Source organism: Urtica dioica, chromosome 5 (assembly GCF_054948205.1).
Source record: "Urtica dioica subsp. dioica isolate 48M chromosome 5, U.dioica_male_clone48M_v1_H2, whole genome shotgun sequence".
NCBI classification, from domain to species: domain Eukaryota; kingdom Viridiplantae; phylum Streptophyta; class Magnoliopsida; order Rosales; family Urticaceae; genus Urtica; species Urtica dioica.
In genome coordinates, this window is record NC_142760.1 from 12,037,098 (window position 1) to 12,054,965 (window position 17,868).

A 17,868-nucleotide genomic window follows, 5' to 3' on the forward strand; every position below is an offset into this window, starting at 1 on the left:
AATGCTTGCGGATGCGATCATACCAGCACTAATGCACCGGATCCCATCAGAACTCCGAAGTTAAGCGTGCTTGCGCGAGAGTAGTACTAGGATGGGTGACCTCCTGGGAAGTCCTCGTGTTGTATCCCTCTTTTTTTGCGAATTATTTTTTTCGGAGGCCGAAACGATGGAATTTCACCAAAAATCGCTCCGAGTCTTGTTCAAATGCCCGTTTACGCTTACAATTCACCGGTGAAAGTCGAAATTCCGGACCGAGGGCGAAATTTACGAGTTTACCCTTCCCCCGTTCACCTTGTTGGAATTTCGCCGATCACTCTTCCGAAACCGTCCCAACGCGAAGATCGCGAAAAGTTATTAGGAATTCATATATTTTATGTGATTTTTGGTGCACCGAAGACGTAGTTATGGCTTTTGGGAGTCGCGGCGTTGATTCTTATATAGATAATGCGCGCTAATGCTTGCGGATGCGATCATACCAGCACTAATGCACCGCATCCCATCAGAACTCCGAAGTTAAGCGTGCTTGGGCGAGAGTAGTACTAGGATGGGTGACCTCCTGGGAAGTCCTCGTGTTGCATCCCTCTTTTTTTGCGAATTATTTTTTTCGGAGGCCGAAACGATGGAATTTCACCAAAAATCGCTCCGAGTCTTGTTCAAATGCCCGTTTACGCTTACAATTCACCGGTGAAAGTCGAAATTCCGGACCGAGGGCGAAATTTACGATTTTACCCTTCCCCCGTTCACCTTGTCGGAATTTCGCCGATCACTCTTCCGAAACCGTCCCAACGCGAAGATCGCGAAAAGTTATTAGGAATTCATATATTTTATGTGATTTTTGGTGCACCGAAGACGTAGTTATGGCTTTTGGGAGTCGCGGCGTTGATTCTTATATAGATAATGCGCGCTAATGCTTGCGGATGCGATCATACCAGCACTAATGCACCGCATCCCATCAGAACTCCGAAGTTAAGCGTGCTTGGGCGAGAGTAGTACTAGGATGGGTGACCTCCTGGGAAGTCCTCGTGTTGCATCCCTCTTTTTTTGCGAATTATTTTTTTCGGAGGCCGAAACGATGGAATTTCACCAAAAATCGCTCCGAGTCTTGTTCAAATGCCCGTTTACGCTTACAATTCACCGGTGAAAGTCGAAATTCCGGACCGAGGGCGAAATTTACGATTTTACCCTTCCCCCGTTCACCTTGTCGGAATTTCGCCGATCACTCTTCCGAAACCGTCCCAACGCGAAGATCGCGAAAAGTTATTAGGAATTCATATATTTTATGTGATTTTTGGTGCACCGAAGACGTAGTTATGGCTTTTGGGAGTCGCGGCGTTGATTCTTATATAGATAATGCGCGCTAATGCTTGCGGATGCGATCATACCAGCACTAATGCACCGCATCCCATCAGAACTCCGAAGTTAAGCGTGCTTGGGCGAGAGTAGTACTAGGATGGGTGACCTCCTGGGAAGTCCTCGTGTTGCATCCCTCTTTTTTTGCGAATTATTTTTTTCGGAGGCCGAAACGATGGAATTTCACCAAAAATCGCTCCGAGTCTTGTTCAAATGCCCGTTTACGCTTACAATTCACCGGTGAAAGTCGAAATTCCGGACCGAGGGCGAAATTTACGATTTTACCCTTCCCCCGTTCACCTTGTCGGAATTTCGCCGATCACTCTTCCGAAACCGTCCCAACGCGAAGATCGCGAAAAGTTATTAGGAATTCATATATTTTATGTGATTTTTGGTGCACCGAAGACGTAGTTATGGCTTTTGGGAGTCGCGGCGTTGATTCTTATATAGATAATGCGCGCTAATGCTTGCGGATGCGATCATACCAGCACTAATGCACCGCATCCCATCAGAACTCCGAAGTTAAGCGTGCTTGGGCGAGAGTAGTACTAGGATGGGTGACCTCCTGGGAAGTCCTCGTGTTGCATCCCTCTTTTTTTGCGAATTATTTTTTTCGGAGGCCGAAACGATGGAATTTCACCAAAAATCGCTCCGAGTCTTGTTCAAATGCCCGTTTACGCTTACAATTCACCGGTGAAAGTCGAAATTCCGGACCGAGGGCGAAATTTACGATTTTACCCTTCCCCCGTTCACCTTGTCGGAATTTCGCCGATCACTCTTCCGAAACCGTCCCAACGCGAAGATCGCGAAAAGTTATTAGGAATTCATATATTTTATGTGATTTTTGGTGCACCGAAGACGTAGTTATGGCTTTTGGGAGTCGCGGCGTTGATTCTTATATAGATAATGCGCGCTAATGCTTGCGGATGCGATCATACCAGCACTAATGCACCGCATCCCATCAGAACTCCGAAGTTAAGCGTGCTTGGGCGAGAGTAGTACTAGGATGGGTGACCTCCTGGGAAGTCCTCGTGTTGCATCCCTCTTTTTTTGCGAATTATTTTTTTCGGAGGCCGAAACGATGGAATTTCACCAAAAATCGCTCCGAGTCTTGTTCAAATGCCCGTTTACGCTTACAATTCACCGGTGAAAGTCGAAATTCCGGACCGAGGGCGAAATTTACGATTTTACCCTTCCCCCGTTCACCTTGTCGGAATTTTGCCGATCACTCTTCCGAAACCGTCCCAACGCGAAGATCGCGAAAAGTTATTAGGAATTCATATATTTTATGTGATTTTTGGTGCACCGAAGACGTAGTTATGGCTTTTGGGAGTCGCGGCGTTGATTCTTATATAGATAATGCGCGCTAATGCTTGCGGATGCGATCATACCAGCACTAATGCACCGGATCCCATCAGAACTCCGTAGTTAAGCGTGCTTGGGCGAGAGTAGTACTAGGATGGGTGACCTCCTGGGAAGTCCTCGTGTTGCATCCCTCTTTTTTTGCGAATTATTTTTTTCGGAGGCCGAAACGATGGAATTTCACCAAAAATCGCTCCGAGTCTTGTTCAAATGCCCGTTTACGCTTACAATTCACCGGTGAAAGTCGAAATTCCGGACCGAGGGCGAAATTTACGATTTTACCCTTCCCCCGTTCACCTTGTCGGAATTTCGCCGATCACTCTTCCGAAACCGTCCCAACGCGAAGATCGCGAAAAGTTATTAGGAATTCATATATTTTATGTGATTTTTGGTGCACCGAAGACGTAGTTATGGCTTTTGGGAGTCGCGGCGTTGATTCTTATATAGATAATGCGCGCTAATGCTTGCGGATGCGATCATACCAGCACTAATGCACCGGATCCCATCAGAACTCCGAAGTTAAGCGTGCTTGGGCGAGAGTAGTACTAGGATGGGTGACCTCCTGGGAAGTCCTCGTGTTGCATCCCTCTTTTTTTGCGAATTATTTTTTTCGGAGGCCGAAACGATGGAATTTCACCAAAAATCGCTCCGAGTCTTGTTCAAATGCCCGTTTACGCTTACAATTCACCGGTGAAAGTCGAAATTCCGGACCGAGGGCGAAATTTACGATTTTACAATTCCCCCGTTCACCTTGTCGGAATTTCGCCGATCACTCTTCCGAAACCGTCCCAACGCGAAGATCGCGAAAAGTTATTAGGAATTCATATATTTTATGTGATTTTTGGTGCACCGAAGACGTAGTTATGGCTTTTGGGAGTCGCGGCGTTGATTCTTATATAGATAATGCGCGCTAATGCTTGCGGATGCGATCATACCAGCACTAATGCACCGCATCCCATCAGAACTCCGAAGTTAAGCGTGCTTGGGCGAGAGTAGTACTAGGATGGGTGACCTCCTGGGAAGTCCTCGTGTTGCATCCCTCTTTTTTTGCGAATTATTTTTTTCGGAGGCCGAAACGATGGAATTTCACCAAAAATCGCTACGAGTCTTGTTCAAATGCCCGTTTACGCTTACAATTCACCGGTGAAAGTCGAAATTCCGGACCGAGGGCGAAATTTACGATTTTACAATTCCCCCGTTCACCTTGTCGGAATTTCGCCGATCACTCTTCCGAAACCGTCCCAACGCGAAGATCGCGAAAAGTTATTAGGAATTCATATATTTTATGTGATTTTTGGTGCACCGAAGACGTAGTTATGGCTTTTGGGAGTCGCGGCGTTGATTCTTATATAGATAATGCGCGCTAATGCTTGCGGATGCGATCATACCAGCACTAATGCACCGGATCCCATCAGAACTCCGAAGTTAAGCGTGCTTGGGCGAGAGTAGTACTAGGATGGGTGACCTCCTGGGAAGTCCTCGTGTTGCATCCCTCTTTTTTTGCGAATTATTTTTTTCGGAGGCCGAAACGATGGAATTTCACCAAAAATCGCTCCGAGTCTTGTTCAAATGCCCGTTTACGCTTACAATTCACCGGTGAAAGTCGAAATTCCGGACCGAGGGCGAAATTTACGATTTTACCCTTCCCCCGTTCACCTTGTCGGAATTTCGCCGATCACTCTTCCGAAACCGTCCCAACGCGAAGATCGCGAAAAGTTATTAGGAATTCATATATTTTATGTGATTTTTGGTGCACCGAAGACGTAGTTATGGCTTTTGGGAGTCGCGGCGTTGATTCTTATATAGATAATGCGCGCTAATGCTTGCGGATGCGATCATACCAGCACTAATGCACCGGATCTCATCAGAACTCCGAAGTTAAGCGTGCTTGGGCGAGAGTAGTACTAGGATGGGTGACCTCCTGGGAAGTCCTCGTGTTGCATCCCTCTTTTTTTGCGAATTATTTTTTTCGGAGGCCGAAACGATGGAATTTCACCAAAAATCGCTCCGAGTCTTGTTCAAATGCCCGTTTACGCTTACAATTCACCGGTGAAAGTCGAAATTCCGGACCGAGGGCGAAATTTACGATTTTACAATTCCCCCGTTCACCTTGTCGAAATTTCGCCGATCACTCTTGCGAAACCGTCCCAACGCGAAGATCGCGAAAAGTTATTAGGAATTCATATATTTTATGTGATTTTTGGTGCACCGAAGACGTAGTTATGGCTTTTGGGAGTCGCGGCGTTGATTCTTATATAGATAATGCGCGCTAATGCTTGCGGATGCGATCATACCAGCACTAATGCACCGGATCCCATCAGAACTCCGAAGTTAAGCGTGCTTGGGCGAGAGTAGTACTAGGATGGGTGACCTCCTGGGAAGTCCTCGTGTTGCATCCCTCTTTTTTTGCGAATTATTTTTTTCGGAGGCCGAAACGATGGAATTTCACCAAAAATCGCTCCGAGTCTTGTTCAAATGCCCGTTTACGCTTACAATTCACCGGTGAAAGTCGAAATTCCGGACCGAGGGCGAAATTTACGATTTTACAATTCCCCCGTTCACCTTGTCGAAATTTCGCCGATCACTCTTGCGAAACCGTCCCAACGCGAAGATCGCGAAAAGTTATTAGGAATTCTTATATTTTATGTGATTTTTGGTGCACCGAAGACGTAGTTATGGCTTTTGGGAGTCGCGGCGTTGATTCTTATATAGATAATGCGCGCTAATGCTTGCGGATGCGATCATACCAGCACTAATGCACCGGATCCCATCAGAACTCCGAAGTTAAGCGTGCTTGGGCGAGAGTAGTACTAGGATGGGTGACCTCCTGGGAAGTCCTCGTGTTGCATCCCTCTTTTTTTGCGAATTATTTTTTTCGGAGGCCGAAACGATGGAATTTCACCAAAAATCGCTCCGAGTCTTGTTCAAATGCCCGTTTACGCTTACAATTCACCGGTGAAAGTCGAAATTCCGGACCGAGGGCGAAATTTACGATTTTACCCTTCCCCCGTTCACCTTGTCGAAATTTCGCCGATCACTCTTGCGAAACCGTCCCAACGCGAAGATCGCGAAAAGTTATTAGGAATTCATATATTTTATGTGATTTTTGGTGCACCGAAGACGTAGTTATGGCTTTTGGGAGTCGCGGCGTTGATTCTTATATAGATAATGCGCGCTAATGCTTGCGGATGCGATCATACCAGCACTAATGCACCGGATCCCATCAGAACTCCGAAGTTAAGCGTGCTTGGGCGAGAGTAGTACTAGGATGGGTGACCTCCTGGGAAGTCCTCGTGTTGCATCCCTCTTTTTTTGCGAATTATTTTTTTCGGAGGCCGAAACGATGGAATTTCACCAAAAATCGCTCCGAGTCTTGTTCAAATGCCCGTTTACGCTTACAATTCACCGGTGAAAGTCGAAATTCCGGACCGAGGGCGAAATTTACGATTTTACCCTTCCCCCGTTCACCTTGTCGGAATTTCGCCGATCACTCTTCCGAAACCGTCCCAACGCGAAGATCGCGAAAAGTTATTAGGAATTCATATATTTTATGTGATTTTTGGTGCACCGAAGACGTAGTTATGGCTTTTGGGAGTCGCGGCGTTGATTCTTATATAGATAATGCGCGCTAATGCTTGCGGATGCGATCATACCAGCACTAATGCACCGGATCCCATCAGAACTCCGAAGTTAAGCGTGCTTGGGCGAGAGTAGTACTAGGATGGGTGACCTCCTGGGAAGTCCTCGTGTTGCATCCCTCTTTTTTGCGAATTATTTTTTTCGGAGGCCGAAACGATGGAATTTCACCAAAAATCGCTCCGAGTCTTGTTCAAATGCCCGTTTACGCTTACAATTCACCGGTGAAAGTCGAAATTCCGGACCGAGGGCGAAATTTACGATTTTACAATTCCCCCGTTCACCTTGTCGAAATTTCGCCGATCACTCTTGCGAAACCGTCCCAACGCGAAGATCGCGAAAAGTTATTAGGAATTCTTATATTTTATGTGATTTTTGGTGCACCGAAGACGTAGTTATGGCTTTTGGGAGTCGCGGCGTTGATTCTTATATAGATAATGCGCGCTAATGCTTGCGGATGCGATCATACCAGCACTAATGCACCGGATCCCATCAGAACTCCGAAGTTAAGCGTGCTTGGGCGAGAGTAGTACTAGGATGGGTGACCTCCTGGGAAGTCCTCGTGTTGCATCCCTCTTTTTTTGCGAATTATTTTTTTCGGAGGCCGAAACGATGGAATTTCACCAAAAATCGCTCCGAGTCTTGTTCAAATGCCCGTTTACGCTTACAATTCACCGGTGAAAGTCGAAATTCCGGACCGAGGGCGAAATTTACGATTTTACCCTTCCCCCGTTCACCTTGTCGAAATTTCGCCGATCACTCTTGCGAAACCGTCCCAACGCGAAGATCGCGAAAAGTTATTAGGAATTCATATATTTTATGTGATTTTTGGTGCACCGAAGACGTAGTTATGGCTTTTGGGAGTCGCGGCGTTGATTCTTATATAGATAATGCGCGCTAATGCTTGCGGATGCGATCATACCAGCACTAATGCACCGGATCCCATCAGAACTCCGAAGTTAAGCGTGCTTGGGCGAGAGTAGTACTAGGATGGGTGACCTCCTGGGAAGTCCTCGTGTTGCATCCCTCTTTTTTTGCGAATTATTTTTTTCGGAGGCCGAAACGATGGAATTTCACCAAAAATCGCTCCGAGTCTTGTTCAAATGCCCGTTTACGCTTACAATTCACCGGTGAAAGTCGAAATTCCGGACCGAGGGCGAAATTTACGATTTTACAATTCCCCCGTTCACCTTGTCGGAATTTCGCCGATCACTCTTCCGAAACCGTCCCAACGCGAAGATCGCGAAAAGTTATTAGGAATTCATATATTTTATGTGATTTTTGGTGCACCGAAGACGTAGTTATGGCTTTTGGGAGTCGCGGCGTTGATTCTTATATAGATAATGCGCGCTAATGCTTGCGGATGCGATCATACCAGCACTAATGCACCGGATCCCATCAGAACTCCGAAGTTAAGCGTGCTTGGGCGAGAGTAGTACTAGGATGGGTGACCTCCTGGGAAGTCCTCGTGTTGCATCCCTCTTTTTTTGCGAATTATTTTTTTCGGAGGCCGAAACGATGGAATTTCACCAAAAATCGCTCCGAGTCTTGTTCAAATGCCCGTTTACGCTTACAATTCACCGGTGAAAGTCGAAATTCCGGACCGAGGGCGAAATTTACGATTTTACCCTTCCCCCGTTCACCTTGTCGGAATTTCGCCGATCACTCTTCCGAAACCGTCCCAACGCGAAGATCGCGAAAAGTTATTAGGAATTCATATATTTTATGTGATTTTTGGTGCACCGAAGACGTAGTTATGGCTTTTGGGAGTCGCGGCGTTGATTCTTATATAGATAATGCGCGCTAATGCTTGCGGATGCGATCATACCAGCACTAATGCACCGGATCTCATCAGAACTCCGAAGTTAAGCGTGCTTGGGCGAGAGTAGTACTAGGATGGGTGACCTCCTGGGAAGTCCTCGTGTTGCATCCCTCTTTTTTTGCGAATTATTTTTTTCGGAGGCCGAAACGATGGAATTTCACCAAAAATCGCTCCGAGTCTTGTTCAAATGCCCGTTTACGCTTACAATTCACCGGTGAAAGTCGAAATTCCGGACCGAGGGCGAAATTTACGATTTTACAATTCCCCCGTTCACCTTGTCGAAATTTCGCCGATCACTCTTGCGAAACCGTCCCAACGCGAAGATCGCGAAAAGTTATTAGGAATTCATATATTTTATGTGATTTTTGGTGCACCGAAGACGTAGTTATGGCTTTTGGGAGTCGCGGCGTTGATTCTTATATAGATAATGCGCGCTAATGCTTGCGGATGCGATCATACCAGCACTAATGCACCGGATCCCATCAGAACTCCGAAGTTAAGCGTGCTTGGGCGAGAGTAGTACTAGGATGGGTGACCTCCTGGGAAGTCCTCGTGTTGCATCCCTCTTTTTTTGCGAATTATTTTTTTCGGAGGCCGAAACGATGGAATTTCACCAAAAATCGCTCCGAGTCTTGTTCAAATGCCCGTTTACGCTTACAATTCACCGGTGAAAGTCGAAATTCCGGACCGAGGGCGAAATTTACGATTTTACAATTCCCCCGTTCACCTTGTCGAAATTTCGCCGATCACTCTTCCGAAACCGTCCCAACGCGAAGATCGCGAAAAGTTATTAGGAATTCATATATTTTATGTGATTTTTGGTGCACCGAAGACGTAGTTATGGCTTTTGGGAGTCGCGGCGTTGATTCTTATATAGATAATGCGCGCTAATGCTTGCGGATGCGATCATACCAGCACTAATGCACCGGATCCCATCAGAACTCCGAAGTTAAGCGTGCTTGGGCGAGAGTAGTACTATGATGGGTGACCTCCTGGGAAGTCCTCGTGTTGCATCCCTCTTTTTTTGCGAATTATTTTTTTCGGAGGCCGAAACGATGGAATTTCACCAAAAATCGCTCCGAGTCTTGTTCAAATGCCCGTTTACGCTTACAATTCACCGGTGAAAGTCGAAATTCCGGACCGAGGGCGAAATTTACGATTTTACAATTCCCCCGTTCACCTTGTCGAAATTTCGCCGATCACTCTTGCGAAACCGTCCCAACGCGAAGATCGCGAAAAGTTATTAGGAATTCATATATTTTATGTGATTTTTGGTGCACCGAAGACGTAGTTATGGCTTTTGGGAGTCGCGGCGTTGATTCTTATATAGATAATGCGCGCTAATGCTTGCGGATGCGATCATACCAGCACTAATGCACCGGATCCCATCAGAACTCCGAAGTTAAGCGTGCTTGGGCGAGAGTAGTACTAGGATGGGTGACCTCCTGGGAAGTCCTCGTGTTGCATCCCTCTTTTTTTGCGAATTATTTTTTTCGGAGGCCGAAACGATGGAATTTCACCAAAAATCGCTCCGAGTCTTGTTCAAATGCCCGTTTACGCTTACAATTCACCGGTGAAAGTCGAAATTCCGGACCGAGGGCGAAATTTACGATTTTACAATTCCCCCGTTCACCTTGTCGAAATTTCGCCGATCACTCTTGCGAAACCGTCCCAACGCGAAGATCGCGAAAAGTTATTAGGAATTCATATATTTTATGTGATTTTTGGTGCACCGAAGACGTAGTTATGGCTTTTGGGAGTCGCGGCGTTGATTCTTATATAGATAATGCGCGCTAATGCTTGCGGATGCGATCATACCAGCACTAATGCACCGGATCCCATCAGAACTCCGAAGTTAAGCGTGCTTGGGCGAGAGTAGTACTAGGATGGGTGACCTCCTGGGAAGTCCTCGTGTTGCATCCCTCTTTTTTTGCGAATTATTTTTTTCGGAGGCCGAAACGATGGAATTTCACCAAAAATCGCTCCGAGTCTTGTTCAAATGCCCGTTTACGCTTACAATTCACCGGTGAAAGTCGAAATTCCGGACCGAGGGCGAAATTTACGATTTTACAATTCCCCCGTTCACCTTGTCGGAATTTCGCCGATCACTCTTCCGAAACCGTCCCAACGCGAAGATCGCGAAAAGTTATTAGGAATTCATATATTTTATGTGATTTTTGGTGCACCGAAGACGTAGTTATGGCTTTTGGGAGTCGCGGCGTTGATTCTTATATAGATAATGCGCGCTAATGCTTGCGGATGCGATCATACCAGCACTAATGCACCGGATCCCATCAGAACTCCGAAGTTAAGCGTGCTTGGGCGAGAGTAGTACTAGGATGGGTGACCTCCTGGGAAGTCCTCGTGTTGCATCCCTCTTTTTTTGCGAATTATTTTTTTCGGAGGCCGAAACGATGGAATTTCACCAAAAATCGCTCCGAGTCTTGTTCAAATGCCCGTTTACGCTTACAATTCACCGGTGAAAGTCGAAATTCCGGACCGAGGGCGAAATTTACGATTTTACCCTTCCCCCGTTCACCTTGTCGGAATTTCGCCGATCACTCTTCCGAAACCGTCCCAACGCGAAGATCGCGAAAAGTTATTAGGAATTCATATATTTTATGTGATTTTTGGTGCACCGAAGACGTAGTTATGGCTTTTGGGAGTCGCGGCGTTGATTCTTATATAGATAATGCGCGCTAATGCTTGCGGATGCGATCATACCAGCACTAATGCACCGGATCCCATCAGAACTCCGAAGTTAAGCGTGCTTGGGCGAGAGTAGTACTAGGATGGGTGACCTCCTGGGAAGTCCTCGTGTTGCATCCCTCTTTTTTTGCGAATTATTTTTTTCGGAGGCCGAAACGATGGAATTTCACCAAAAATCGCTCCGAGTCTTGTTCAAATGCCCGTTTACGCTTACAATTCACCGGTGAAAGTCGAAATTCCGGACCGAGGGCGAAATTTACGATTTTACAATTCCCCCGTTCACCTTGTCGAAATTTCGCCGATCACTCTTGCGAAACCGTCCCAACGCGAAGATCGCGAAAAGTTATTAGGAATTCATATATTTTATGTGATTTTTGGTGCACCGAAGACGTAGTTATGGCTTTTGGGAGTCGCGGCGTTGATTCTTATATAGATAATGCGCGCTAATGCTTGCGGATGCGATCATACCAGCACTAATGCACCGGATCCCATCAGAACTCCGAAGTTAAGCGTGCTTGGGCGAGAGTAGTACTAGGATGGGTGACCTCCTGGGAAGTCCTCGTGTTGCATCCCTCTTTTTTTGCGAATTATTTTTTTCGGAGGCCGAAACGATGGAATTTCACCAAAAATCGCTCCGAGTCTTGTTCAAATGCCCGTTTACGCTTACAATTCACCGGTGAAAGTCGAAATTCCGGACCGAGGGCGAAATTTACGATTTTACAATTCCCCCGTTCACCTTGTCGGAATTTCGCCGATCACTCTTGCGAAACCGTCCCAACGCGAAGATCGCGAAAAGTTATTAGGAATTCATATATTTTATGTGATTTTTGGTGCACCGAAGACGTAGTTATGGCTTTTGGGAGTCGCGGCGTTGATTCTTATATAGATAATGCGCGCTAATGCTTGCGGATGCGATCATACCAGCACTAATGCACCGGATCCCATCAGAACTCCGAAGTTAAGCGTGCTTGGGCGAGAGTAGTACTAGGATGGGTGACCTCCTGGGAAGTCCTCGTGTTGCATCCCTCTTTTTTTGCGAATTATTTTTTTCGGAGGCCGAAACGATGGAATTTCACCAAAAATCGCTCCGAGTCTTGTTCAAATGCCCGTTTACGCTTACAATTCACCGGTGAAAGTCGAAATTCCGGACCGAGGGCGAAATTTACGATTTTACCCTTCCCCCGTTCACCTTGTCGGAATTTCGCCGATCACTCTTCCGAAACCGTCCCAACGCGAAGATCGCGAAAAGTTATTAGGAATTCATATATTTTATGTGATTTTTGGTGCACCGAAGACGTAGTTATGGCTTTTGGGAGTCGCGGCGTTGATTCTTATATAGATAATGCGCGCTAATGCTTGCGGATGCGATCATACCAGCACTAATGCACCGGATCCCATCAGAACTCCGAAGTTAAGCGTGCTTGGGCGAGAGTAGTACTAGGATGGGTGACCTCCTGGGAAGTCCTCGTGTTGCATCCCTCTTTTTTTGCGAATTATTTTTTTCGGAGGCCGAAACGATGGAATTTCACCAAAAATCGCTCCGAGTCTTGTTCAAATGCCCGTTTACGCTTACAATTCACCGGTGAAAGTCGAAATTCCGGACCGAGGGCGAAATTTACGATTTTACCCTTCCCCCGTTCACCTTGTCGGAATTTCGCCGATCACTCTTCCGAAACCGTCCCAACGCGAAGATCGCGAAAAGTTATTAGGAATTCATATATTTTATGTGATTTTTGGTGCACCGAAGACGTAGTTATGGCTTTTGGGAGTCGCGGCGTTGATTCTTATATAGATAATGCGCGCTAATGCTTGCGGATGCGATCATACCAGCACTAATGCACCGGATCCCATCAGAACTCCGAAGTTAAGCGTGCTTGGGCGAGAGTAGTACTAGGATGGGTGACCTCCTGGGAAGTCCTCGTGTTGCATCCCTCTTTTTTTGCGAATTATTTTTTTCGGAGGCCGAAACGATGGAATTTCACCAAAAATCGCTCCGAGTCTTGTTTAAATGCCCGTTTACGCTTACAATTCACCGGTGAAAGTCGAAATTCCGGACCGAGGGCGAAATTTACGATTTTACCCTTCCCCCGTTCACCTTGTCGGAATTTCGCCGATCACTCTTCCGAAACCGTCCCAACGCGAAGATCGCGAAAAGTTATTAGGAATTCATATATTTTATGTGATTTTTGGTGCACCGAAGACGTAGTTATGGCTTTTCGGAGTCGCGGCGTTGATTCTTATATAGATAATGCGCGCTAATGCTTGCGGATGCGATCATACCAGCACTAATGCACCGGATCTCATCAGAACTCCGAAGTTAAGCGTGCTTGGGCGAGAGTAGTACTAGGATGGGTGACCTCCTGGGAAGTCCTCGTGTTGTATCCCTCTTTTTTTGCGAATTATTTTTTTCGGAGGCCGAAACGATGGAATTTCACCAAAAATCGCTCCGAGTCTTGTTCAAATGCCCGTTTACGCTTACAATTCACCGGTGAAAGTCGAAATTCCGGACCGAGGGCGAAATTTACGATTTTACAATTCCCCCGTTCACCTTGTCGAAATTTCGCCGATCACTCTTGCGAAACCGTCCCAACGCGAAGATCGCGAAAAGTTATTAGGAATTCATATATTTTATGTGATTTTTGGTGCACCGAAGACGTAGTTATGGCTTTTGGGAGTCGCGGCGTTGATTCTTATATAGATAATGCGCGCTAATGCTTGCGGATGCGATCATACCAGCACTAATGCACCGGATCCCATCAGAACTCCGAAGTTAAGCGTGCTTGGGCGAGAGTAGTACTAGGATGGGTGACCTCCTGGGAAGTCCTCGTGTTGCATCCCTCTTTTTTTGCGAATTATTTTTTTCGGAGGCCGAAACGATGGAATTTCACCAAAAATCGCTCCGAGTCTTGTTCAAATGCCCGTTTACGCTTACAATTCACCGGTGAAAGTCGAAATTCCGGACCGAGGGCGAAATTTACGATTTTACAATTCCCCCGTTCACCTTGTCGGAATTTCGCCGATCACTCTTGCGAAACCGTCCCAACGCGAAGATCGCGAAAAGTTATTAGGAATTCATATATTTTATGTGATTTTTGGTGCACCGAAGACGTAGTTATGGCTTTTGGGAGTCGCGGCGTTGATTCTTATATAGATAATGCGCGCTAATGCTTGCGGATGCGATCATACCAGCACTAATGCACCGGATCCCATCAGAACTCCGAAGTTAAGCGTGCTTGGGCGAGAGTAGTACTAGGATGGGTGACCTCCTGGGAAGTCCTCGTGTTGCATCCCTCTTTTTTTGCGAATTATTTTTTTCGGAGGCCGAAACGATGGAATTTCACCAAAAATCGCTCCGAGTCTTTTTCAAATGCCCGTTTACACTTACAATTCACCGGTGAAAGTCGAAATTCCGGACCGAGGGCGAAATTTACGATTTTACCCTTCTCCCGTTCACCTTGTCGGAATTTCGCCGATCACTCTTTCGAAACCGTCCCAACGCGAAGATCGCGAAAAGTTATTAGGAATTCATATATTTTATGTGATTTTTGGTGCACCGAAGACGTAGTTATGGCTTTTGGGAGTCGCGGCGTTGATTCTTATATAGATAATGCGCGCTAATGCTTGCGGATGCGATCATACCAGCACTAATGCACCGCATCCCATCAGAACTCCGAAGTTAAGCGTGCTTGGGCGAGAGTAGTACTAGGATGGGTGACCTCCTGGGAAGTCCTCGTGTTGCATCCGTCTTTTTTTGAGAATTATTTTTTTCGGAGGCCGAAACGATGGAATTTCACCAAAAATCGCTCCGAGTCTTGTTCAAATGCCCGTTTACGCTTACAATTCACCGGTGAAAGTCGAAATTCCGGACCGAGGGCGAAATTTACGATTTTACCCTTCCCCCGTTCACCTTGTCGGAATTTCGCCGATCACTCTTCCGAAACCGTCCCAACGCGAAGATCGCGAAAAGTTATTAGGAATTCATATTTTTTATGTGATTTTTGGTGCACCGAAGACGTAGTTATGGCTTTTGGGAGTCGCGGCGTTGATTCTTATATAGATAATGCGCGCTAATGCTTGCGGATGCGATCATACCAGCACTAATGCACCGGATCCCATCAGAACTCCGAAGTTAAGCGTGCTTGGGCGAGAGTAGTACTAGGATGGGTGACCTCCTGGGAAGTCCTCGTGTTGCATCCCTCTTTTTTTGCGAATTATTTTTTTCTGAGGCCGAAACGATGGAATTTCACCAAAAATCGCTCCGAGTCTTGTTCAAATGCCCGTTTACGCTTATAATTCACCGGTGAAAGTCGAAATTCCGGACCGAGGGCGAAATTTACGATTTTACCATTCCCCCGTTCACCTTGTCGGACTTTCGCCGATCACTCTTCCGAAACCGTCCCAACGCGAAGATCGCGAAAAGTTATTAGGAATTCATATATTTTATGTGATTTTTGGTGCACCGAAGACGTAGTTATGGCTTTTGGGAGTCGCGGCGTTGATTCTTATATAGATAATGCGCGCTAATGCTTGCGGATGCGATCATACCAGCACTAATGCACCGGATCCCATCAGAACTCCGAAGTTAAGCGTGCTTGGGCGAGAGTAGTACTAGGATGGGTGACCTCCTGGGAAGTCCTCGTGTTGCATCCCTCTTTTTTTGCGAATTATTTTTTTCGGAGGCCGAAACGATGGAATTTCACCAAAAATCGCTCCGAGTCTTGTTCAAATGCCCGTTTACGCTTACAATTCACCGGTGAAAGTCGAAATTCCGGACCGAGGGCGAAATTTACGATTTTACCCTTCCCCCGTTCACCTTGTCGGAATTTCGCCGATCACTCTTCCGAAACCGTCCCAACGCGAAGATCGCGAAAAGTTATTAGGAATTCATATATTTTATGTGATTTTTGGTGCACCGAAGACGTAGTTATGGCTTTTGGGAGTCGCGGCGTTGATTCTTATATAGATAATGCGCGCTAATGCTTGCGGATGCGATCATACCAGCACTAATGCACCGGATCCCATCAGAACTCCGAAGTTAAGCGTGCTTGGGCGAGAGTAGTACTAGGATGGGTGACCTCCTGGGAAGTCCTCGTGTTGCATCCCTCTTTTTTTGCGAATTATTTTTTTCGGAGGCCGAAACGATGGAATTTCACCAAAAATCGCTCCGAGTCTTGTTCAAATGCCCGTTTACGCTTACAATTCACCGGTGAATGTCGAAATTACGGACCGAGGGCGAAATTTACGATTTTACCCTTCCCCCGTTCACCTTGTCGGAATTTCGCCGATCACTCTTCCGAAACCGTCCCAACGCGAAGATCGCGAAAAGTTATTAGGAATTCATATATTTTATGTGATTTTTGGTGCACCGAAGACGTAGTTATGGCTTTTGGGAGTCGCGGCGTTGATTCTTATATAGATAATGCGCGCTAATGCTTGCGGATGCGATCATACCAGCACTAATGCACCGGATCCCATCAGAACTCCGAAGTTAAGCGTGCTTGGGCGAGAGTAGTACTAGGATGGGTGACCTCCTGGGAAGTCCTCGTGTTGCATCCCTCTTTTTTTGCGAATTATTTTTTTCGGAGGCCGAAACGATGGAATTTCACCAAAAATCGCTCCGAGTCTTGTTCAAATGCCCGTTTACGCTTACAATTCACCGGTGAAAGTCGAAATTCCGGACCGAGGGCGAAATTTACGATTTTACCCTTCCCCCGTTCACCTTGTCGGAATTTCGACGATCACTCTTCCGAAATCGTCCCAACGCGAAGATCGCGAAAAGTTATTAGGAATTCATATATTTTATGTGATTTTTGGTGCACCGAAGACGTAGTTATGGGTTTTGGGAGTCGCGGCGTTGATTCTTATATAGATAATGCGCGCTAATGCTTGCGGATGCGATAATACCAGCACTAATGCACCGGATCCCATCAGAACTCCGAAGTTAAGCGTGCTTGGGCGAGAGTAGTACTAGGATGGGTGACCTCCTGGGAAGTCCTCGTGTTGCATCCCTCTTTTTTTGCGAATTATTTTTTTCGGAGGCCGAAACGATGGAATTTCACCAAAAATCGCTCCGAGTCTTTTTCAAATGCCCGTTTACGCTTACAATTCACCGGTGAAAGTCGAAATTCCGGACCGAGGGCGAAATTTACGATTTTACCCTTCCCCCGTTCACCTTGTCGGAATTTCGCCGATCACTCTTCCGAAACCGTCCCAACGCGAAGATCGCGAAAAGTTATTAGGAATTCATATATTTTATGTGATTTTTGGTGCACCGAAGACGTAGTTATGGCTTTTGGGAGTCGCGGCGTTGATTCTTATATAGATAATGCGCGCTAATGCTTGCGGATGCGATCATACCAGCACTAATGCACCGGATCCCATCAGAACTCCGAAGTTAAGCGTGCTTGGGCGAGAGTAGTACTAGGATGGGTGACCTCCTGGGAAGTCCTCGTGTTGCATCCCTCTTTTTTTGAGAATTATTTTTTTCGGAGGCCGAAACGATGGAATTTCACCAAAAATCGCTCCGAGTCTTGTTCAAATGCCCGTTTACGCTTACAATTCACCGGTGAAAGTCGAAATTCCGGACCGAGGGCGAAATTTACGATTTTACCCTTCCCCCGTTCACCTTGTCGGAATTTCGCCGATCACTCTTCCGAAACCGTCCCAACGCGAAGATCGCGAAAAGTTATTAGGAATTCATATATTTTATGTGATTTTTGGTGCACCGAAGACGTAGTTATGGCTTTTGGGAGTCGCGGCGTTGATTCTTATATAGATAATGCGCGCTAATGCTTGCGGATGCGATCATACCAGCACTAATGCACCGGATCCCATCAGAACTCCGAAGTTAAGCGTGCTTGGGCGAGAGTAGTACTAGGATGGGTGACCTCCTGGGAAGTCCTCGTGTTGCATCCCTCTTTTTTTGCGAATTATTTTTTTCGGAGGCCGAAACGATGGAATTTCACCAAAAATCGCTCCGAGTCTTGTTC

General features: G+C 46.5%; 40 non-coding genes across 40 annotated transcripts; all 40 read left to right on the forward strand.

Moving 5' to 3' along the window:
- Positions 1 to 9: 9 nt before the first annotated feature.
- On the forward strand, positions 10 to 128 carry LOC149395981 (5S ribosomal RNA). The gene has a single exon (XR_016298915.1). It is a non-coding gene; the product is annotated as a 5S ribosomal RNA (ribosomal RNA).
- A 334-nt stretch (positions 129 to 462) lies between these two features.
- Positions 463 to 581, forward strand: LOC149395982 (5S ribosomal RNA). The gene has a single exon (XR_016298810.1). It is a non-coding gene; the product is annotated as a 5S ribosomal RNA (ribosomal RNA).
- Positions 582 to 915: 334 nt separating this feature from the next.
- On the forward strand, positions 916 to 1,034 carry LOC149395983 (5S ribosomal RNA). The gene has a single exon (XR_016298811.1). It is a non-coding gene; the product is annotated as a 5S ribosomal RNA (ribosomal RNA).
- Positions 1,035 to 1,368: 334 nt separating this feature from the next.
- Positions 1,369 to 1,487, forward strand: LOC149395984 (5S ribosomal RNA). The gene has a single exon (XR_016298812.1). It is a non-coding gene; the product is annotated as a 5S ribosomal RNA (ribosomal RNA).
- A 334-nt stretch (positions 1,488 to 1,821) lies between these two features.
- On the forward strand, positions 1,822 to 1,940 carry LOC149395985 (5S ribosomal RNA). Its single transcript, XR_016298813.1, has one exon. It is a non-coding gene; the product is annotated as a 5S ribosomal RNA (ribosomal RNA).
- Positions 1,941 to 2,274: 334 nt separating this feature from the next.
- On the forward strand, positions 2,275 to 2,393 carry LOC149395986 (5S ribosomal RNA). Its single transcript, XR_016298814.1, has one exon. It is a non-coding gene; the product is annotated as a 5S ribosomal RNA (ribosomal RNA).
- Positions 2,394 to 2,727: 334 nt separating this feature from the next.
- LOC149395987 (5S ribosomal RNA) lies at positions 2,728 to 2,846 on the forward strand. Its single transcript, XR_016297725.1, has one exon. It is a non-coding gene; the product is annotated as a 5S ribosomal RNA (ribosomal RNA).
- Positions 2,847 to 3,180: 334 nt separating this feature from the next.
- LOC149395988 (5S ribosomal RNA) lies at positions 3,181 to 3,299 on the forward strand. Its single transcript, XR_016297680.1, has one exon. It is a non-coding gene; the product is annotated as a 5S ribosomal RNA (ribosomal RNA).
- Positions 3,300 to 3,633: 334 nt separating this feature from the next.
- LOC149395989 (5S ribosomal RNA) lies at positions 3,634 to 3,752 on the forward strand. The gene has a single exon (XR_016298815.1). It is a non-coding gene; the product is annotated as a 5S ribosomal RNA (ribosomal RNA).
- A 334-nt stretch (positions 3,753 to 4,086) lies between these two features.
- On the forward strand, positions 4,087 to 4,205 carry LOC149395990 (5S ribosomal RNA). Its single transcript, XR_016297692.1, has one exon. It is a non-coding gene; the product is annotated as a 5S ribosomal RNA (ribosomal RNA).
- Positions 4,206 to 4,539: 334 nt separating this feature from the next.
- On the forward strand, positions 4,540 to 4,658 carry LOC149395991 (5S ribosomal RNA). Its single transcript, XR_016297739.1, has one exon. It is a non-coding gene; the product is annotated as a 5S ribosomal RNA (ribosomal RNA).
- A 334-nt stretch (positions 4,659 to 4,992) lies between these two features.
- LOC149395992 (5S ribosomal RNA) lies at positions 4,993 to 5,111 on the forward strand. The gene has a single exon (XR_016297703.1). It is a non-coding gene; the product is annotated as a 5S ribosomal RNA (ribosomal RNA).
- Positions 5,112 to 5,445: 334 nt separating this feature from the next.
- Positions 5,446 to 5,564, forward strand: LOC149395993 (5S ribosomal RNA). The gene has a single exon (XR_016297714.1). It is a non-coding gene; the product is annotated as a 5S ribosomal RNA (ribosomal RNA).
- A 334-nt stretch (positions 5,565 to 5,898) lies between these two features.
- Positions 5,899 to 6,017, forward strand: LOC149395994 (5S ribosomal RNA). The gene has a single exon (XR_016297726.1). It is a non-coding gene; the product is annotated as a 5S ribosomal RNA (ribosomal RNA).
- A 334-nt stretch (positions 6,018 to 6,351) lies between these two features.
- LOC149395995 (5S ribosomal RNA) lies at positions 6,352 to 6,470 on the forward strand. The gene has a single exon (XR_016297737.1). It is a non-coding gene; the product is annotated as a 5S ribosomal RNA (ribosomal RNA).
- Positions 6,471 to 6,803: 333 nt separating this feature from the next.
- On the forward strand, positions 6,804 to 6,922 carry LOC149395996 (5S ribosomal RNA). The gene has a single exon (XR_016297748.1). It is a non-coding gene; the product is annotated as a 5S ribosomal RNA (ribosomal RNA).
- Positions 6,923 to 7,256: 334 nt separating this feature from the next.
- On the forward strand, positions 7,257 to 7,375 carry LOC149395997 (5S ribosomal RNA). Its single transcript, XR_016297759.1, has one exon. It is a non-coding gene; the product is annotated as a 5S ribosomal RNA (ribosomal RNA).
- Positions 7,376 to 7,709: 334 nt separating this feature from the next.
- LOC149395998 (5S ribosomal RNA) lies at positions 7,710 to 7,828 on the forward strand. The gene has a single exon (XR_016297771.1). It is a non-coding gene; the product is annotated as a 5S ribosomal RNA (ribosomal RNA).
- A 334-nt stretch (positions 7,829 to 8,162) lies between these two features.
- On the forward strand, positions 8,163 to 8,281 carry LOC149395999 (5S ribosomal RNA). The gene has a single exon (XR_016297740.1). It is a non-coding gene; the product is annotated as a 5S ribosomal RNA (ribosomal RNA).
- Positions 8,282 to 8,615: 334 nt separating this feature from the next.
- On the forward strand, positions 8,616 to 8,734 carry LOC149396000 (5S ribosomal RNA). Its single transcript, XR_016297784.1, has one exon. It is a non-coding gene; the product is annotated as a 5S ribosomal RNA (ribosomal RNA).
- Positions 8,735 to 9,068: 334 nt separating this feature from the next.
- On the forward strand, positions 9,069 to 9,187 carry LOC149396001 (5S ribosomal RNA). The gene has a single exon (XR_016297481.1). It is a non-coding gene; the product is annotated as a 5S ribosomal RNA (ribosomal RNA).
- A 334-nt stretch (positions 9,188 to 9,521) lies between these two features.
- On the forward strand, positions 9,522 to 9,640 carry LOC149396002 (5S ribosomal RNA). Its single transcript, XR_016297795.1, has one exon. It is a non-coding gene; the product is annotated as a 5S ribosomal RNA (ribosomal RNA).
- A 334-nt stretch (positions 9,641 to 9,974) lies between these two features.
- LOC149396003 (5S ribosomal RNA) lies at positions 9,975 to 10,093 on the forward strand. Its single transcript, XR_016297807.1, has one exon. It is a non-coding gene; the product is annotated as a 5S ribosomal RNA (ribosomal RNA).
- A 334-nt stretch (positions 10,094 to 10,427) lies between these two features.
- LOC149396004 (5S ribosomal RNA) lies at positions 10,428 to 10,546 on the forward strand. Its single transcript, XR_016297819.1, has one exon. It is a non-coding gene; the product is annotated as a 5S ribosomal RNA (ribosomal RNA).
- A 334-nt stretch (positions 10,547 to 10,880) lies between these two features.
- On the forward strand, positions 10,881 to 10,999 carry LOC149396005 (5S ribosomal RNA). The gene has a single exon (XR_016297832.1). It is a non-coding gene; the product is annotated as a 5S ribosomal RNA (ribosomal RNA).
- Positions 11,000 to 11,333: 334 nt separating this feature from the next.
- LOC149396006 (5S ribosomal RNA) lies at positions 11,334 to 11,452 on the forward strand. The gene has a single exon (XR_016297845.1). It is a non-coding gene; the product is annotated as a 5S ribosomal RNA (ribosomal RNA).
- Positions 11,453 to 11,786: 334 nt separating this feature from the next.
- LOC149396007 (5S ribosomal RNA) lies at positions 11,787 to 11,905 on the forward strand. The gene has a single exon (XR_016297856.1). It is a non-coding gene; the product is annotated as a 5S ribosomal RNA (ribosomal RNA).
- A 334-nt stretch (positions 11,906 to 12,239) lies between these two features.
- LOC149396008 (5S ribosomal RNA) lies at positions 12,240 to 12,358 on the forward strand. The gene has a single exon (XR_016297867.1). It is a non-coding gene; the product is annotated as a 5S ribosomal RNA (ribosomal RNA).
- Positions 12,359 to 12,692: 334 nt separating this feature from the next.
- Positions 12,693 to 12,811, forward strand: LOC149396009 (5S ribosomal RNA). The gene has a single exon (XR_016297878.1). It is a non-coding gene; the product is annotated as a 5S ribosomal RNA (ribosomal RNA).
- Positions 12,812 to 13,145: 334 nt separating this feature from the next.
- LOC149396010 (5S ribosomal RNA) lies at positions 13,146 to 13,264 on the forward strand. Its single transcript, XR_016298416.1, has one exon. It is a non-coding gene; the product is annotated as a 5S ribosomal RNA (ribosomal RNA).
- Positions 13,265 to 13,598: 334 nt separating this feature from the next.
- LOC149396011 (5S ribosomal RNA) lies at positions 13,599 to 13,717 on the forward strand. Its single transcript, XR_016297889.1, has one exon. It is a non-coding gene; the product is annotated as a 5S ribosomal RNA (ribosomal RNA).
- A 334-nt stretch (positions 13,718 to 14,051) lies between these two features.
- Positions 14,052 to 14,170, forward strand: LOC149396012 (5S ribosomal RNA). Its single transcript, XR_016297900.1, has one exon. It is a non-coding gene; the product is annotated as a 5S ribosomal RNA (ribosomal RNA).
- Positions 14,171 to 14,504: 334 nt separating this feature from the next.
- Positions 14,505 to 14,623, forward strand: LOC149396013 (5S ribosomal RNA). The gene has a single exon (XR_016298947.1). It is a non-coding gene; the product is annotated as a 5S ribosomal RNA (ribosomal RNA).
- Positions 14,624 to 14,957: 334 nt separating this feature from the next.
- On the forward strand, positions 14,958 to 15,076 carry LOC149396014 (5S ribosomal RNA). Its single transcript, XR_016297911.1, has one exon. It is a non-coding gene; the product is annotated as a 5S ribosomal RNA (ribosomal RNA).
- Positions 15,077 to 15,410: 334 nt separating this feature from the next.
- Positions 15,411 to 15,529, forward strand: LOC149396015 (5S ribosomal RNA). The gene has a single exon (XR_016297922.1). It is a non-coding gene; the product is annotated as a 5S ribosomal RNA (ribosomal RNA).
- A 334-nt stretch (positions 15,530 to 15,863) lies between these two features.
- On the forward strand, positions 15,864 to 15,982 carry LOC149396016 (5S ribosomal RNA). Its single transcript, XR_016297933.1, has one exon. It is a non-coding gene; the product is annotated as a 5S ribosomal RNA (ribosomal RNA).
- A 334-nt stretch (positions 15,983 to 16,316) lies between these two features.
- Positions 16,317 to 16,435, forward strand: LOC149396017 (5S ribosomal RNA). Its single transcript, XR_016297944.1, has one exon. It is a non-coding gene; the product is annotated as a 5S ribosomal RNA (ribosomal RNA).
- A 334-nt stretch (positions 16,436 to 16,769) lies between these two features.
- Positions 16,770 to 16,888, forward strand: LOC149396018 (5S ribosomal RNA). Its single transcript, XR_016297813.1, has one exon. It is a non-coding gene; the product is annotated as a 5S ribosomal RNA (ribosomal RNA).
- A 334-nt stretch (positions 16,889 to 17,222) lies between these two features.
- Positions 17,223 to 17,341, forward strand: LOC149396019 (5S ribosomal RNA). Its single transcript, XR_016297956.1, has one exon. It is a non-coding gene; the product is annotated as a 5S ribosomal RNA (ribosomal RNA).
- A 334-nt stretch (positions 17,342 to 17,675) lies between these two features.
- LOC149396020 (5S ribosomal RNA) lies at positions 17,676 to 17,794 on the forward strand. The gene has a single exon (XR_016297967.1). It is a non-coding gene; the product is annotated as a 5S ribosomal RNA (ribosomal RNA).
- The last annotated feature ends 74 nt before the right edge of the window (positions 17,795 to 17,868 follow it).